At 44.4% G+C, this 19,234-nt stretch overlaps 1 protein-coding gene and 1 long non-coding RNA gene across 15 annotated transcripts in view; one reads left to right on the top strand and one right to left on the bottom strand.

Moving 5' to 3' along the window:
• Positions 1 to 229: 229 nt before the first annotated feature.
• Positions 230 to 17,092, bottom strand: LOC137843780 (uncharacterized). 9 transcript variants are annotated; one of them, XR_011089679.1, is made up of 5 exons: positions 16,956 to 17,088; positions 15,259 to 16,040; positions 12,011 to 14,327; positions 10,466 to 10,530; positions 230 to 9,215 (listed from the first exon to the last, which is right to left on the bottom strand). It is a non-coding gene; the product is annotated as an uncharacterized lncRNA (long non-coding RNA). The 9 variants fall into 9 exon arrangements; XR_011089676.1 differs by having other exon boundaries at positions 12,011 to 15,357; positions 15,489 to 16,040; XR_011089675.1 differs by having other exon boundaries at positions 12,011 to 15,357; positions 16,956 to 17,092.
• Positions 16,980 to 19,234, top strand: part of PRDM10 (PR/SET domain 10) — a 44,957-nt gene continuing 42,702 nt past the window's right edge. For 4 of the 6 annotated variants that reach the window (XM_068659415.1, XM_068659417.1, XM_068659418.1 and 1 more), the window contains exon 1: positions 17,066 to 17,203. The gene's annotated coding sequence lies outside the window, so the exon portion shown is untranslated. Of the gene's footprint in view, positions 17,204 to 18,204; positions 19,217 to 19,234 lie in introns of those variants that run through there. The other 2 variants (XM_068659413.1, XM_068659414.1) reach the window with 2 other exon arrangements.

Here is a 19,234-nt window from a genome sequence, read left to right as displayed (position 1 = left end):
CCACGTGAGAAATCAGAACAATGGTCCAACTTGAATATACTTAAGTCTTTTATCTCAAGCTATTCGGCCACCTATAAAACTATTGTACAACAATGGCTGTTAACACACCACACACACACAAAAAAAGCAGCATCCACATACACAGACATACCAAATACTTGATCCACTTTAGAGTATTTTTTTTTTTTTTTTTTTTTACTAAAACAATCTTGATTAGAACAGCATTATCCTCATTTTTCCCTGACAAGCCATTGGAATCTGGTGACTTATATGGAAGTCTCACAGATAAGCACGAGGTACGAACTCAGCTTAACTTCTCACCTTTAGTAACAAATCCACCTTCTAGTACTACACTGCAGACACACCAATGTGTAAGAGCTGAAGTCCTATCACAGGGCTGGAACACAGCATATTCTGGTTCAAAAGCAAGACCATCAGCGCTCAGTGTACTACCTAAAAAACATGCAACAAATTTAATTTGAACTCATTAAGACTAATTGATTCCCCTTCACGTGGAAATCAGACCTCCACAGAAAAGTTTTAAACCAGGAGATCTTGTTCTATCTTTCGTGGTCATTAGGAGCTCTGAATATAACTGAATTTACATGACTGCTGGAGGGCAAGGAGAAAAGGAGATTGAAACAGAGCATAGATCTGTCTCTAGAGCCATAGGGCATATAACAGTGAAAGGAGCAATCACAGGGTGAGTGGATTTACCATTGCCATGATCCATCAGCTATTATGCAGCCTTCACGGAGGAGAAGTGCAAGGTGGTGGAGTGTCAGACTACAGTAATGGCTGAAAATTACCTTCCAAAGCCTACCAATGATCTGTCACATCCCAGAGAACCACTTTGCACCAAGCTGTGCAACCCTGGAAAAGTCATTTTAGGGCTACTTTGTTTTGCTTGGCATTAATGGGGAGATGGTGTTTAATATATACGCAGCGAGGCACAGGAAGGTTTCATTAATGTCAGTAAAACCCTTTAAGATCCTCAGGTGAAAGGTTCCATGGAAGTGCAAATAACTCACACAATTAATGTTGTCTAGAACCTCTTACTTCTTTTTAGCCCAGTGGTTATAACTTCTGGAGATTTCCATACATTGTAGACGAGTTCCTGTACTGTGTAGCAAAAATACATAGCACAGACTTCACAGCCAGCGGCCTCGCGGAGTATCATTTGGCTCTGCTGTGAGATGGCTGTTCTGGGATCGGAGCAATCTCCCTCATCATGCAGATGGTTGTCCAGAGCTGCCTAACAGTGTGTTTACACAGCAAAATGCAAATGCAATTCCAGCAGTTAAAAAATAAAATAAAAGCACTTTCAGCAGGGATCGCGCAAGCTTTTGGTGGTGGTTGCTTTCAAATAAGTACTAGTCAACATCATAACAGCAGGTTATGCTACGAAGCATGAAGCCATGACCACTGCATGTCAACATTTTCTGCGTAGATAATTCCAGATTAGAACTAGTAGTTATCTGTTGTTGCCTCTGACAACAGTACCACTGAACTGCTGCAAGGCTGCAGCATTCCCTAGAATGCCTTTTCAATTGCTAACCCTGTTAGGTAGGTAGCAGCTTTCATTTACTTCCAAGAACCCTATTTTATATGCTTGGTTGCAGGGCTTTTAGCATCCTTTTCCCAGCACACCTATAGAAAAGATGCACTGAGAATCTTGTGCTCAGCCATGGCTGGCTTAGAGAGAAAAATCCTCCAGTACTGCTTATTCTGTAAGTAATGTTTCAAGTGAGCACCTCTCCATTATTACTGGCAAGACCACAACTGTGTAAATGGAACGAGCATATTTATGAGCAAAAAACGTGCCCTAAAAGGGCAATGATAAACTCTTGTTAAAAATGGTGAAGAGAAGTCAGTGAGGAACGTGTCTGATACCAGTAAAGTCACTCGGAGCAGCAGCTTCAGCAGATGTGCTGAGATCACGCCAGTACCAGAGAATGAGTTCACAAAAGTGAGAAAACCTTTGAATATTCTCACCAGTCTCTTAGACTCCACAAATTAAAGCATAAAGTTGATCTCGCCTGTGAACAGTAATGTTATGCAGCTCTTAATTAAAAAACTTGATTGAAGATTTAAATGGCAGATCATATCACTCGTAGTAGCTCTACATGACAGATACGTGCAAGTTAGAGGTTGCGAAGGTAGAGCTGAGCCAGCCTTGGTTTTAGGAGGTAAAATGCTAACTCAATTTAGAAAACTACCAGAGCATATGGTGTGCTTCAGTGGTAAGAACTCCTAATTCAGTTACAATTCAGCAGTAAGAAATATAAAGAGTGCTTGAAGGCAGAAATATATATTAAACAACCTGCATGGATGATATACAGTTAACTGCCACAACTCATCATGAGCCATACCATGCTTAAGACAAGTCCTCCATTGGTGAACAAGGCTGTTTGAGAACCGTAAGGCAATACACAACTTTTATTAGTAAACTAAAATTCAATCCAACATCCAGCTATGTAAGTGCCTTTGGGAAATAACACTTCTCCAAAACCTGTAAATAACATCAGAAAGTTGCCAACCTACTTTGGTATTGGACATCTATATTTGGCTGCAAAAATTCTTTGTGGAAATGTAGGGTTCCTGCAGTTTTGCAACTCAGTCTCCCATCTGTGACTGAAAAAGACAACTTGCAAACAAGACACAAAGTCCAGCAGCAATGCAAAGAAGGAAAGTTCACTGAAAAAGAATGGAGTTAAAATATAAGGTACACACAGAGGATGAAGATATTCCCTAGAAAGGGGATAAAAAAAAAAGACAGACCTTCTAGGCCTTGAAAGATAAGGTGACACAGGTAGTTTAAGATAGTTAATTTCTAGAGAAATACAGTGGAGTTTAGAAGAACGAAAGAATGAAAATAAGAACAGATGCATTGCAAACAGTTGTACCTTAAAAAATAAGAGGAATTGCAGGCATGAGGAAAACTAGCAGAGGAATATGCAAAAAAGGATATGATACAGTAAATAGTGGTAGACAATGAGCCTGTTTCTCCTCAATGACATCTTTAAAATGGCTTGACAGGGAAGGGAGGAAAAGTCTACCTTTTATTACATCAATGAATCTTTAACTCTTGATAGCCATTTTCCTACTGCTCTGTTCTGTGCCTAACACAGCAACAGATCTCAAGTCTAATGTGTTTTCAAAGAGCTGCAACAAACACTTGACTTGACACATGGAACTCAAAACACAAGAGGAGGAGGGAAAAAAGAGAGGCTGCATTGCGGAAAATACTTTGTAAATTCTCCCCTTTCTGCATCATAGTATCTTACCACAATGGCCGTGGTTTCCCATCATCTTTATTCCTGTCTTTGCAGGTAGACTAGAAGAGATGTTATTCAGTCTCTGAGAACAGTAGGAATGTATTGGTCAAACATTGCAACAGGCTGCCCAGCAAAGTGGTGGAACCCCCATCCCTGGAGGTATTTAAGAGACATGCGGATGTGGCACTAAGGGACTTTGTTTAGTGATGAAACTTAGTAGGTCAGACTGATAGTTGGACTTGATCTTGAAGTCTTTCCAACCTAAAACTATGATTCTAAATCATGGGCAACCAAATAATTCCAACTTGACTAAGCTGAACAGTGCAATTTGTGCCAGAGAAGCCATATGAGAATTTAAAGAAAAAGACAAGTAAAAAATCCACTAACAACTGAGCATATTTTCCAGTTATTGGCTCATTATGATGCTGAAATTTCTCCTATTGTCCTTGGACAACATTTCATTCTTCCCCTTGTCTGCTTGCCAGTTTCATTCAGACTCTCATTTCAGCAGTGTAAAAGGTTCTTCATTTTATAGAGGTCTTTCATGAAAGATGAAAATTCAAATATGTTATAATTAGCTACAGTTCCACATAAGTCAGTATTATTGCATCTTTTATATTAGATCTGAATTTGTCCCACAAACGTGTGTCAAATATTACAGTAGGATGATTAATGATATCACGCATAATGGAAAGATTAAGCATTGATGCGAGAGAGTTGCTTGAGAAGAACAATTTTAACTTTTTCTCTCATAATTTATTTTTGTCCCGTGCAATAAAAGAAACCTGAAATTGAAAATAAAAATGGCTTGTATTACTGGCAAGCAAAAGAAGATATCTGATTCACGATTGAATTCTTCATTCAGTATTCATTGGTGGATTAAAAGCCAAATCATCTTAACAAATGGCACGGCAATGAACAACATAGAATGTAAAAATTCAGGACTTTTTCCTGCTGAATAAATGTAGAATCATCTGCAGCAGCTTTGAAGATAAGTGCAATTCAACAACAAAAATCTACCCCTCCTTCTGCAATCAGGTCTGATTCAGCGCGCGTTTCATCAGGCATCATGGAATAACCTGTGCTAACAAGCTCTTTTGTGGCACACTGAAGGCACCTCATTTCTCCCCCATCACTTGTTTGTACAGTTACTCAGTTTGCAAGCAACAGGGTGTGTTAAGTAGTAACATGACACAGGAACAGACAGCAAGGAATTTTGAGAAGCCGAGGAGACATTTCATGTCTATTGAACATTTCACGTCTGATGGCGCAAAGGTTTATTTCTAGTAACCGTTTTCTATCAGCAGCATAATGCGCTTAAGAGCGAAGTGACTCCACCAAAAAAGCCCCCCCCCCCCCCCCCCCGACTCAGTTGGTATCACGGATTGCTGCAGTTTGCATCATTCTGTTTAAACAAATATTAAGACATTTCCTGTTGCAGTCATCATTAGGAGCCTCATGGCTTCCAGCTACCCAGTCATTCTTATGTCAACACAGGAATATTTTAGTTTCTTGAAACATGCAACGTGAAGACAAGGGCAATAAGCATGAGGTAGCAGCAAAGAGGATGTAGAAGCTCTGCCTCCCACTTCCTGCCACCAAAACACATTTTGGGAAGGAGCTGAAGGGTCTTGCTCTGACTTAAAGCCCAATCTTCAACCAAGTTTACAGGAAAAATGGTGGGATTTTGGAATTCCTAGGCACAGGAATTCACACTTGCAGACCCTGCGCTACAAGTGGGTCCAGATACTTTAACACCCCAAATAAAGACAGTGCTCTCTAGTACTATTCATTTATAAACTCATTTAAAAGAGTGGCTTCATACTCTGCACCATTTTGTTTTTTGTTTATAACCTTTGAAACACGCAATTCTTTGGAAGACCACAAGAAGATAAGAAGTAGCAGTACATTCAAAGCTTTTAAACGCCTTCAGCAGGAAGAAGTCAGAACACAGGATCTCTTGGCAATAAGAAATGAAGAAATATATGTATTTGAAGTCTGCTTCAGTGGAATGAAGACATAAAGCAAGATGCAGCTAAAGGAACTGGGACATGTGAGCAGAAGATGAATCCCAATGTCTCCAAGGGAAGGAGTGAACCGTCTACAGCTTCCACCTGCAAACCCATGGCCTGAGGGGGAGAACAGCCCACTTCATTTCTTTCCTGAATCACATTTTCTCAGAAGATGAGTCAGCCCCCAGGAGATCTTTGTTTTAAGAAAACCCATCTTGCTTCTTCTGTAACTTACCTACTGTTGTTTCCCCTGTCTTGTAAAGAGCTGAACTAAAAGCCACGCTGTATTTTACTTCTTTTTAACTATGATTTCCCTTCCCACACTGAAAGAGGGAGTAGCCTGTTATCTAGCCATCCTGGTTTGCCAAAGGTTGAAGGTCTTTCTTTGCCTCCAAAGGCATTCCATCCCACACTCATGAAAACAGCACTTCACAGGAGAGCTTTGCACAGATACCTGCATATTCTGCATTATATAAAGCCAAACGAGGTGTGTTCCAAGTTTTTCTGACTTGTCTCAGTCGACTCCAAGGCCTCCACCAAGATGTAGCTCATTGGCTAAGTTATATAAAAGGAGTCTTAAGTAGAGCACTCTATTGAGGTTTGAGTTTTCACTTTAAAATGCAAATGGCTGGTAGTGAATTCCCTTCGGGGATTTAAAACCTGAATTTAAAATGGAAAGTGATGATATAAAAATATACTTCAGAAAGCATTGCAGTATGAGTAATGTAACATTTGCTACATGAATACAGATTCTTCTGGTCAGCCAGATATCTTCATTTATCTTCATTTTAATAGTTTCCCCCAAACTGCTTTTGGCTTATTTTTTCCTCAACACACAACCCGGTGCAGTCTCAAGTGGAATACAATGAGGGCAAGATATGACCACATTTTCTCTTTTGTAAAATCTCATTTATCAGCACATTTAAATATATCAGTACTCCATCAGGTACTACAAATATCTCCCCTTCTTCTGTTAAAAAGACTAATGAGACCTTCTCCATTCATCCTGAAAAAATAGTTGGATAACAGACCTGTTTAACAGCTCCTTCATTGAGCAGAAAGGCCAAAGAGCTGTCCAAAAAAGTGTTTATCTTGCAAAGATTTTAAACTAATATTTACTTACCAGTTTCAAAAGGAATGTCTTCCATCTTACATTCTTTCATAATAACCAGTTTATGTTTAAGGGGAAAAAACACAATTATATCCTTCTATCAGTGTATGCTTAAACACGTACATATACATGTGTACATACAGACACACCCCTACAGCCTGACACAGACCCACTGGGTGTGAAGTGCTGTAGCCTGCCTTGAAAATCCAGAGAGCTCCACTCACTCCTTGAATGACCAGGCCTTAAGTAACTAAACTGGCTTCCTTGTATTTGTTCTGTCTTCTGGAAAAGACACCTTTATGTAATCCTTCAGAAGGATTCATTTCTACGGACACTGGCACAAACACACACACCAGTTTTAATAAGCCTTATACCAGCCCAGGATGGAACTGTGTCATCGTGATACGAAACCCCAGATCACATGTCTAAAAGGGAACAGCGAAGTTTCTAGCCTATGTATAGCAGAGCCCAACCCTGTGATTCAGTTAATGAACTAGAAATTATTCATATGTGGATACACTTGCTTTAGCAAATGGGTGCAGCACCAGAGCTCTGGCTGGAGACCACACAGAGTGGTGGGGAACAGGAGCAGACCTCAGCCTGTCCCCCTCCAATATATCCATTGGCAGGGTCAGCAGTTAAATGCCTACACCAGATCAAAGCCTGAACAAAAGCAAATCACACAAGTATTATTTCATATTTTTTCTCTGTCTACGCAAGAAGAGACAGGATATATCAAATATTCAACCTTTTTGTTTTTGCTCTTCTTTTGTTTCTACGTTTTTCTGCTAATTGCGTACTGTCCAAGATCTCTGGGCTCTGTTCCTTCTTTTTTGTTACAGACTGACTTCAATCAAGCCCTAGATCTAAAAGCCCCCAAACAACCAACAAAGAATGTATTTCAGTACGCTAAATTTGAGAAGTCACAATAAGGACTGTGGTATAATACTGTGATATCACTAACAAAGAACTATTACTTCATTGTGAATGAAAACAGCATCTGGCATGGGGCAAGAAATAATTTACCAGAAACAAATCCAAGAAGTACAGCAGTGAAAAATAAGAATCAAATGAGTTTATGGCTACATAAGTTGTTCTCTTCCTTAAAGGCTCTTGCATTGGGAAAATATTTCTTTAAATTAGGGAAAGGAAAAATACTGCACACGTTAAATCTTTTTTTTTTTTTTTGCCTTTTATTCAAACACTTGCCAACAGCTCTCCAACAATTGCATGATTCACTATTGAGTATTTCATCGTGAAGGAACCCTGCATTCTGCACGGTAGAGGGCTCTTTCATTCATTTTTATTTTGTATTTATGTTATCAACCAATATGTCAGGTGTTAAAGGAAACCTGATGAAAGATTCTGAAAGGAGAGAGATTCCCAGTATGCTTTAAAGGAATATTGAATTGTCTTTTCATCTTGATTGTGTCTTTAACGTGTTTTTGCAGTGTTGTGGTTGCTCTATTTATTTGAAATAGCATTTTGTAAAAATATTTTGTACAGTTTCTGCAGGCACCATGACAGAAAGTGAATGGGTCAAATAAAGATTAAGCAAAGGCAAGATTTAGTTAGCAGCGTAACTGCACTTTTCAGTTTCATGTTTGGCATTGTTTTTTTTTTTTTTTTCTGTTTAGCTTTGAGAATGGAAATCAAATACAAACCTGAAACTGGAAAAGTAAATGAGTTTTAAATGATTGCTTCACAGGAAGCAAATGAGGAGTTCACAAGCTGTCAAAGCATTGCTAAAATGATTTCAACGCACAGCTAGCACAGTCATTTAATTAATTTTACTGTATCTACTTTAGCAGGAGTTTTGTCTGAGGAAGGACCAAAGAATCAAAACCATGCTCTAAAAACCCCAACTTAGAAACAAGCCATTTCTTTATACATTTACTGCAGGATCCCTTTGCACTTCTATCCTTTAGGAAGACAGTGGGTTTGTGATGACCAACGCCTGACTTTGTTAATACCTCTAATACCACCAAGGGTGCTCTCACACTGACCACAGCAGACGATACCACCTCACCCAGTCCTGGCTGAATGCAGTAATCGTGTCTCTGCCTAGTAAATCAGAGTGATGGAGGTAATATAACCACTCTGAGAGCAGGACAACCTTGGGCTATGTGGATAAACCACTTTGTGAAGGGTGCTAGCCAGGTATCCTTTCTGGCATTTACCAGGTTAGCAGGAGGACTACCTGAATATCAAGGTCAGTGAGAAGTTTTCTTATCAGATATGGCCTACACAGTCAAAAAACACTACTTCTGAGAAAATAGTAATAACATCACTGTTTACCTACACCTGAAGTTGGCATGGAACATGCATTGTTTTCTCTTTCTTAGTCAAGAGGTATTGAGGTTTACAGAGGAGTAATATTTAAACTCATCCAACACGCTTAAGCCGCAAGAAAAAACTCAAAACCCAGTCAGCACTAAAATGTAATTTGCCCACTATTACAACACCTGTGGAGGCCGGGCTGCTGTACGACGTCCTGGCTGCATTCATCCTGGGAGAAAAAAGTACCAGGGCTGCACTACAGCCTTCTGATGCAGGTCTGTGAAAACTACCTATTAAACAATCTCCAGCATATTTGGCTCCTCACTGCAGCTCCTTGGTGTGCTCAGGTAGGCAGCTGGTTTCTCCTCTTTCCTTTTCTTCATGCCCTGCTAGAAGCAAGAAGTCATCTCTTACTCAGACAACACAGTTCTTTCCAGGTGCCTGCTTCAACCTTTCTACCAACACCAGCCTCTGCAGCTGGAAAGGGATTCAGAAAGCTTGGCAGATCACTTCTTCCCCCAGGTCACAGATTATCTAACAAAAGTATGTGTGAAAAACAAAACAAAACACAAACATTTCCCTGAGTTCAGAGCCAACTACCATTTCAAACTTTTGGGCTTGGATGAGGGATTTCGAAGTGCGAGACACCCTGCTTCAGCTGCAATGCCACAGAGAAGTTTCTCGTCCCTGGTTCCAGCAAGGCAGTCACTTGTGATTGTCTGTACCTACACAAGAGTCTGGAAAAGCATGAGCCACAGACTTAACTCTGCATGCCAATAGCTTTTGGGCTGGGAGTTTCTAGCATTTTAAAGTAGGGTGGAATGTTTTGAGGAACTTGTGTAGGAAGAAATGAAAACAGGTATCACCAGCAGGTTTCCTAGAAGTTCTGTAGAGAAATAGTGAGCAGAGGGCAGAGAAGGGGAGCCATGCTCTAGAATTCATTACAAAGATTAAGGCAGAAGGAGACGTTTCATTACAACCTTTTGCATTTGAGAAGGACAGCAAGAATGTGAAGTGGCTCATTCAGCTTAATAGGATGTTCTTGGATGAAACAGAATTTACCGGGGAGATTAATTCAGCCTTATCAGACTGATCTCAGAAGTGTAAAATGACCTAATCTTAGGTGTATTCCTGTCCTTTACCTTCCTAAATAACTCAGCACTTAAAATAATAACTTTCAGGACAATCTAACCATGGCGGCAAAAAAGACACTTAAGTGCAAAAATTGGCTGCTTTTTGGATGGGCAAAGTCACTGGCAAGTCTCTTGATCAAAATGACTGCAAATTTGCTTTAAGAAATAGCTCTGCTATTACTCTGGTGCTCTATTATGCAGTCAAATTCACTAGACAGAAAATTTCAAATCATTTTGAAAATCAGGGGTCAAATTCTGGATCCTTTGACAGAACTTACAGCACAGATCCAGCCTGAGCTCCAAATATATTTTATTATCTTTAAAGATTGCCTCCCTGAGCAAATGGATTTTAGAGTACTGTGAAATATCAATTCTACTGAAGCAAAACTCTTGATACAAATTTCCAGAAGGGCTCCTGCAAAATTAAGGCAGAGCAAACCTAACGTGATGCAGGACGCACAAGCACTCTCAGCTGGAACTGCAGCAAATATTTTATTGTGAGCTTCATGCTCAGGCGAGCAAATCCTGAATTTTTCCACTGTATGCAGGCTGAGGTTACAAGAGTTCAAAGCAACAGTTGAACAATTCTGTAATAACAGAGAAATGCTAAGAACTGTCATAATTGTTTGAAAGAATGAATGCTCGCCTTACCGTGTAAATCCGCTGCTTTGAAGAAAACACCTCTGTTTGGTGGCTGGCCAGGTGTCTGGGCACACCTGGAAAACATAACATTTGGGTGCTCTTGAATAACATCACATGAGCTTTGACAATGAGGAGTATTTCCTCCAATGAAAAACAACAGGAAAAGAAAGGAAAAAAAAAAAAAAGGTAAAAATAACTGGGCTGTGTTCCATTCACTACACTAAGATTTCTTAAAAACAGATTAATACAATATTTCCTTGCAGAGTACAGTATCTGAATCCCTCCTCCAATGTCATTTGTCTGAAGTGTGGTCTGGGACTGCCAGAATTCCCTGCTCTGGGCAGCCCTGTGCTTTTCCTCTGGGCTGCTAATTTCCATGTTTTTCCTGTCTGGCTGGCAGCAGGAGTTTTTCATTTGTAGCCATCTGTACCAGGGCAGAGGCTGCAGCTTCAAGCTTAATGGCTGTCTCAGATGATACCATTTTCCTTTTGTCAGTTGTAGAGATAAGGCAGCATTGAACTCACTGACAAATCTTGGCACTCGCTATACATTTGCTCCATTTGATACCTACTGTTCTTCTAAGACACTCGTTTCCAAAGACATTTGGGTATCTGTCTATAGTGTGGGTGGAATATACTTACCTTTCAAACTCTGTTTAGTTTCAAAACATCCCCTCCTTTACACTAATCAGTCACCTAAGTAAACATTTCTCTTCCACTGAGACAACTATCCTCTTGAAGGACACATCCAACTGCAAAGAACTACTCTGCAAAAATATTTTGAATGTAATCCAAAATGACATCTAAATCAATACAGCCCCATGCTGCTGCAGGTGTCTGCTTGTGCAGCTCTCTCTGCAGGGTCAGTTATTCAAACAGGACACTGCAGTCTCAAATACCAGAGATGTTGAGAGCAATGCAACATTGCCAGTATTACAAAGGTTGTTTTTCTTACACTTAACAACAAAATCCCCAAACCCTCTGGGAAAACATCACTAGGAGCTTTCTTTTCAAATCTCCAGCTTCTTGATCATTAGGAGAAGGTTGGGGAAGGAAAACTTGAAAAATGCAGTATATGAAAACTTCAAGCCTCAGGGTGGGGAATAAACAGGCATAAATAAAACACACAACCACCCCTGAAACTTTAAATTGCTACTCTATCTCAGGCCCATAGATTTTTAATAGAAGTGGGTAGGAACAATAACATTATCTTAAGAGAGATTCCACATCAAAACGTGGAAGGCCTAGCAGAAAACCAGAGTTGCTGTAGGAACAAGGCTTTACCTGCAGCACTTCAACAACAACACATCATGTTAGTGACCCGGGGCCACTAATAAATCTTACTAACCCCAAACAGCCCCACCCAGGGCCCCCACCCATGTGCCCACCCACAGGCCCAGGTGCTTGTTTTAAGCAGAGCCCTGGGATTTGACTCCTCACCTGAGTGATCCTGGAGGAGCATGGATTGAGTAGTGATTGCTGTGTTTTGTCTAACCTTGGTTGCCTTTGCCAGGCTGTGTTGTGGCCTGGAGGGTTCATTCCTGGTTGTACTGACCTGCATCATCTCCTTGGGGTCTGTCGATGATTCTCAGATGGTTCTGGTTGCTGTCTCCAGTTTGGGCTCTGTTGGATGGGGCTGTGGCTGGTGGGGGTGCTCTCACAATCTATTCTCTTGCAAGGAGCTGAAGACTTTTAAGGGGAAGCTTTCTTTGCTTAAAAATCAATAAGGCTTTCTGAAGCTACTTCAAAAAATGTATCACGTAACTTAAACTATTTTTCAAATGTTCTGTTGCGGCACTCCAGCAGAGGAGCTAGTAAGACAAACTGGAGATTGGAGAACATATTGTACAGGAGAAGATAAAAGGAATGTGACTTGTGCAGTCCAACAAAACAAACTCCAGGAGAGGGTACGACTGCTGCCTATAAATACATCAGGAGAATAAACACTGGGGAAAGAAAAAATAAGTCCCCTCTTCAAGCAACGCAAAAATCTTGGCATGAGAACAAATACATGTAAGTAGAAATAGGCCTTGAAAAAAAAATCCCTGACTTGTCCTCAGTGACGCCCAGAGGAGTCTCCCGGTCAAGGCTGCAAGAACAAAAACCTCAACTTCCCTTAAGAGGAAGCTTGCCCAGGAGATACCTCGTGGTGGCTGTGATGGATTCGGTGGCTGGGAACCCCCCTGTAGCTCCTACACCAAGGAGAAGGGTCTCACTTCCTCACTTCTGAGCATCTGGGATGGAGACAGACTAACCAGCTCGTGCCTATTGAAATTAATAGTGGATTTTCCCCAGACCAGGGGTTTATTTTTTACTGTTTTACAAAAAGCCTGGGCAAATAGCACCTGTGGTTGGCACATACCTAAATGAGGTTATCAAACATGGTTTTCAGAAAATGTGGCTGCAGTTCAAGCATCAAATATAACTTATCACCAAACTTTTTCCACGTTGCCTTTTTTATCAACTAAAGGTATCCAGAAGTAAGAGGAATATCTCTGAAGGATCCCATCTTTCCCAACAGAGGCTGGCTAAGCCTGATTTTATCAACTCACTCTCTTTTTTTAAAACAGCTGTCAAAGGGACCTGTAATAACAAGACCTTTCCCAGGGCTGGACAAAGGAAAATGTTCTAGAAAACTGAAGTCCTTTAAATTCTTTTTGATGAGTCTTTATTATAATGCCTAGATACGGTACTAACACTGAGAGAAAATATTTGTTTTATTTCTGGTCAACTTTTTTTACTTCTAGCACATTCAGAAATATCAACAAACATCATGAATAGTTTGGAGTCATCCCAGCCTGCTTAACGGAGAGGAAATGAAGATATCCTTTGTTTACTGTGCGGTTGATGCACAAGTATCTGCCCTGATGACAATGCCCCTGTGTGACCAGGAATGGCTGCTGGTGGCACCTGAACCTGAGCAGAGTTGGGTTATGTCCTGCAAGTGCTGCGGGGCTAATCGTGTGAAGGCTGAACGTCCTTCTGGGGGAAGAGGTTTGTAGGGACTAAATGCACAGTAATCCGAGATCAAGTGGCTGACCTGGATTTGAAGTTGAACTACATCTGTCCAGTGCAGGCTTCTGGGAAATGCTCTAATTAAAAAGTCTTGAAATGCAAAAAAAAAAAAAACTCTGGTGCATCAGTGCTCCCATATGTGTCTGTGAGCGTGGGCATTTACTGCTGCCACAAGCTGCTGCCTTGCTGATGGGCCATGCTCCCCTGTAGCAGCCGTGCACAAAAAGGAGGAAAAAGGGGCCCTGCTCTGGAGAAGCCTGCGAACAAAAGCAGCTTACCTCAGATCTTGTGAAACACCAAACTTTTGTGGTTGATTTTTCCCTCCTACTGAACTCAGACCTCAAGATGCTTTCAGAAGCGGCAGCCTTTTGTAATGGAAGAGGGAGATGGTGGCATGCAAATGGCAAAGTGCTTTTCCTACAGGCATTTCTGCAGCCAGAACACTCTTTCCCAGTTCATATACAGTATGGCTTCTAGTAGGTGTTCATGGTGAACTGAGTAGCTGCCTTTTCCTAAAACTCGATGCGCTTCTTACAAAAAGCACAATAAGGATTGTTATGGGGCATGTAAATTGTTTTGTCACTTATTTTGCCTGCTGACCATATTTATTTAATGCTGGGGAATGAATGACAAAAAAAAAAAGGTAGTCAAAAGTGCATGTATGTGATGAAATGCTTTCTTTAATGGTACACCTTTCCCTTAGTTTTAAGTCAAAGCAATTTTGAGATTATTTGGTAGATGCTATTAAACACGGTTACAGCCAAACTTTTTAGTGAAACTTTTTCCTTGCAGAATAAGGGGAATAATTTACCTTTTTAAAAAGAAAGGTTTTTTGTTCTTCTCTGGGGAAAATGGCTCTGGAAACCAAAACAGGAGCATTTTGTTACATTTGTATGTTTTACATGAAGCAATCTTAATTAAATTTTCTGTGGCTTACTCTAAATCAGTAAACTCATATCATTAACTTCACCGTGTTTTGTATTCTCCATGCAGGATGCAAAGTAATCACATTTCAGTTGCAATATAATTTAGAAGGTTCTAACAAACATTTTCTTCCATCTTCTAGATTAGTATTTTAAATCAGGCTTGCACAAGGGAAGTTCAATGGATACTACAGTGCACAGCCCATGCACAGTTTAATTTGCAAACCTGGATGCAAGTGCCTACTTATCATGCACAGATGTAGTCTGGAGAGGTCAACAGGGCCAGCGAGACAAGGTCTGCTTACATAACTCAAATGAGTTTACAGCACTTGAGCATTTTTCTTTGTCATGTTTTAATCTACATGCCTCTCAGAATGGGACAACGTCATGAAAAATCAGCCCCAACAAAAGCAGCAACAAAGAGATATAGACAGGAAAAAAAAAACAGAAAAGCTTTGGCGGTCTGAAAGGAGGCTGGAGGGTCTCCGAGCAGCTTTAGGGAGCGGTGGTCCTGGAGGGAGGAGGTCTGGGGGTTTGCTTGTTAAGGTAAAGGCTTGTGGCAGTGGTTTTACTAGGCGATGGAGATGCTCAAGAAGATGAGTTGGGTCAAAAAGATATTTGCAAGTAAATGAAACAGGGCGGGGTTGCAGCATCCTTTTCCAGCTGGAGCCTGAAATGAGAGCACGGCCGGCCCTCGCTGGGAGGATGAGAATACACACGCTTGCGTGGGAGACAGCGCTGCGGTCCAGAAAAACGAGCCGTGTAGGCCGTGGGGAAGGCAAAATAGGCAAGGCAGGACACATGCAGCAGAGGCAGTGCTGAAACAGCAGTATACAAACGAGACAATGCAGATGGAGATACAGACCTGATGACCCAGGAGATGAGAGAAAGGAGGATTCAATGAAGGGTTACAGCACTGTTCCAGACAGGCGAACAGGGAAATTATTTGGACTATCTATGAGAACTAGAAATAAATAAATTAACCTAATGTGAAGGCTTCTCTCACTCTGGCAGCACGAGGCTTTTGGAAAAACAAAGCCTGTGCTGGAGCATCAGAAAGAACACATTAAATGTGGGAAATACAATGGGCATTACATCAGATTCCAGATACTGCAGATGATGAATCAGAGCAGCATGCTTTTTCTGCATCTGGCAGCCTGCTACATCCACTGTGCACTTGCCCTGAATCAGTCTTTCCAAGCTAAGGGAAGAAAATATCCCCAAATAACTTTCAGAACATGACCCATGTGCCAGGAAAGGACAGCCCTGAAGTCCTGCGCTGTTTTGTGCTCAATTGCAGCACGATACAGTTGCATGAAAACATGACACAATACCACACTTGTATCCAAGTCAGTTCTAAAATGTTTCAAGTCTTCAAAATGTTAGGGAGACTCTCAGAAATCCCAAATAAAAATACAACAGCATGAAAACGCTCTGACTTGCTAGAATGAGTACAAATCGCTGTTAAGACATGTGGGAAATAAAGCAATTTTGTTTGGTCTTATATTTTTTCTTGTGCTATTTGTTATCCCAACATTTCAGCGTGGTATAATGAAATTGAAGCTGTTTTACAGGGTAGAGAAAGAAATTGACTCCATAGCTTCCATAACTCAAGTTAAGAGAACTGCCCAGAGGAGTTGAGAAGAACTGTGGAGAACCAAATTGGGTAAGCAACTCCACTCGCTTCAGTTTTAAAAATCTTTCTTGGCTAAAGATGTAAGTTACTAAACACAAGTTAGAAAATTTGCATCTCTGATTTTTATCTTGATTGCTCATGGAAGGGACAGGTCAGTACAAATGGGGATGACTTCAGCGTACACATGGGCCTCGATTTGAAAGACTGTATCGGGCTTTTAACAGTCAGAGTGGAGAAGTGGCTTAATTGCACCAAGAACTGCCCCTGTTGTTATTCCCCTGGGGCAGAGGAGGAGGAGAAGCAGTTTTTGTAGGAGCCGTGAGTCATCTTCAGCCAAATTCTGCCCTTCCTCCAGCACTGGGCTTTGGGTCACTGGGCCACAGGAGCCCATGTTGGGGTGGAGCTCTGGGCGATAAACCTGGAAGAAACCTCAGCCCTGAAGGGACCCCGGGGGGGCATTTTTGGGTGCATTTCCTCGTGTTTTGGCCAATAACGGGCTGAGGCGCGGCTCTGAGGGCAGAGCTCTGAGGGGGCCAAGGGCTGTGGGCGAGGCGCCCCCCGGCGGCGGGAGCCCACGGGGGGCCGCGGGGTCGCCCCTCGGAGGGGCTGAGGGGGGGCCTCGGGCCCCGACCCCGTTCCCCGCCCGCCCCGAGGGCTGAGGGCCGCGGCCCCCCCCGCCCCCCGCCGCCAGGGGGCGCCCCCTGCGCCCCCCCCCCACACCGCCTCCCTCAGCGGGGGGCGGAGCGCCGCCATGAGACGAGCGCTGGGATTGGCGGGAAGGGGCCCGGCGGAGAGGAGCGCGGATGAGAGCGGCGCTCTGATTGGTGGAGGGCATCCCGGGGGGAGTGAAGGCCCGGGTAGGGGGTCTCTCCCCCACCCCCCCGTGAGGGTTGCCCCCCCCTCCCCTTGCACCCCGGCCCCCTGACCTGCCTGCCTCCCGACTCTTTTCTTGACGGCTTTTGCGCCCCGTCTCGGCGGGCGGGCGCGTTTCAGCCAATCAGCGCGCGGCGCCGCAGCCTGTTGCCAGGCAGATTATGGTAATGAGGCCCGGGCGGCCGCCCCCCCTCCCGTTCTGCAGCTACCATTGTGAGGTGAGGACAGGTGGGGGGGTTTGGGGCCGCCGCGGGGCCGCCGCCGGCGGCCGGGACGCGCCACCCGCACGGGACCCCCTCAGGTAACGCGATGGGACGGTCCGGGAGGGAAGCGCGGCCCGGGGGCGCCGCGGGGCCCCGCCGGGGGTTTTGGACTTGTTGTTTTAGTCGCACCCAAGATGGCGCCCGGAGCTGGCGGCTCCTTAGCGCTGCGGCCGGGACAAACCGTTCGCTCCCGCGAGTGGGGGGGGGGAGGGGGAGCAGGGCGCACTCATTCCCCTCCGCCCCCCCCCGCCCCCCCGCGGGAGAGGTACGGTCCGCTCCCCCCCCTCCCCGCCCCAGCCGGGATCCCCCACCCGGCCCGGCCGGAGGGAGAAGGGGCTGCCCCCACCCCCGCTCCCCCCCCCCCTCCCCCGATGGTACGGTCCGGACCCCGGCACCTCAGTAGCGGGGGGGGGCGGGGGGGTGTATGCTGGAGCCATCTTGTTCCCCCCCAGCACTGTGGGCGCCTCAGCCCTCCGTGACGGCGGGCGGCTCGCCTCCCTCGCCCCGTGCTTAGGCCGGCTCCCCTCCCCTCCGCAACGCAGCGCGGCCTTCGCTGGCAGCCCCCTTCCCACCCCCCCCCCGCGCCCCAGTGGTTGGGGCCGCCCGGCCGTAGGGCGCCCTCACAGGGGGCTGCCGGCGCCTCGCGCTTTCCCCCCGGGGGGGGGGGGGAGCGGGCAGCGCTGCCTGCCCGTACTGGGGAGCGGCGCCGCGTGAGGGGGGGGGGCGCCTGCCCCTCCTGATTGGCCGCGTGCCTCGCGCCCCCGTTTCTCATTGGCCTAGCGGGAGGAGGGGGGCGTTGCGCCCCCTCCCCGGATTGGCTGCCGGTGGGGACGCGGAGGTTATATAAGGGGGAGACGGTGGGGGGCACCGGCAGTCAGCCCTGTGAGGGGCTCAGGGGAGGGCGGGGGTCAGCCTGGAGCCCCCCGAGCCCTGCGGGGAGCGGGAACCCTGGGCAGGGCCCGGGGCTGGGGCCCCTCCCGCTGCCTGAGGGGCCCGGAGCTTCGCGGGCTCGAAGGAGGCAGCGCAGCCACGCGTCTGGGCGTGGGGCTGTGAAGTTTGGCGCTGCTGTGCCAGCACCGAGTTTTGTGCTGGTTTTATATCCTAAATACACCCGTGTACAGATACCGCGTGTGGCTGTCTCGTTTTTATTTCTTCGGCCCTCTTGCTGTCAGGTCTGTGGTGCTGAGGTGCTGAAGCAGGGGCAGCTTGTTAAATTTCCCACTTGGAATGAAAAAAAAAGACCTTGGTCCTCTGCCTTGCAGGCCTGGCAGCCCTAAAGGGCCATCCAGCCCTACAAAGGGTTGGTTTGCCTGTCGGAAACCCTTCAAGCCGTGCAAAGTCAGCTCTTACCTCCCAGCTGCTCGTGGCAGATCCCTAAGTGGTCTTTCCAAAGTTTAAAACCCTCTGGTTCAGGCTGCTGAGCTTCACAGCCCCCAGGGTGAACCAAGCAGTCAGTTCTTGGGATGCACTTTTTGGTAAATACCCCAATGTTTCTGGCTCATTGGGGATGTATTCGTGGTTCTTTTGGAGAAAGAACAAGCTCAAGGCTGGGTGTCCCTGTGAAACGTGTATTAATGTTTTTCTTTAAAAGTCTAAATATGGAGACTGGATCGAGCACTTGCTTTCTTCTATCACTTTTTCAATTTAATTTTATTTCTTTCTGTTGGCTCAGTTAGAAGATGAAATGCTTGTGAATCAACTGATTTTACAGGAGGGTTATTTTGAGTCTTTGGTGGAAATAGCAATTGACAATTTCAAGCTAACACCTTCATATTTAGTGGGGGAAAAAGTACGAAGGTGTGTTTCTCAGTCCTGAAAGGGAGAACTTGTCTCCTGAGCTGTGATGCTTTTTGGCACTTTGCTGCATGCGTGCCTCTCTTGTATACTAGGTGCTTCATGGAGACAGCTTTATTTCCTTGTTATAGGAGGAAATTCAGATGTAACTGTTAATATCTTGTGGAAGAATTGACCACTTGCTCTTTGAGAGATCTTGTGAGGAGCTTGCTCTCATCTGGCACCCTTACTGCTAACCTGCAAAGAAACTCCTTATGGTAATTTGCTCTGTTGTT

The sequence above is a fragment of the Anas acuta genome, chromosome 23, assembly GCF_963932015.1.
Source record: "Anas acuta chromosome 23, bAnaAcu1.1, whole genome shotgun sequence".
Lineage (NCBI taxonomy): Eukaryota > Metazoa > Chordata > Aves > Anseriformes > Anatidae > Anas > Anas acuta.
The sequence above is the reverse complement of the archived record's forward strand: the minus strand, read 5'-3'. Positions and strand labels throughout refer to the sequence as shown.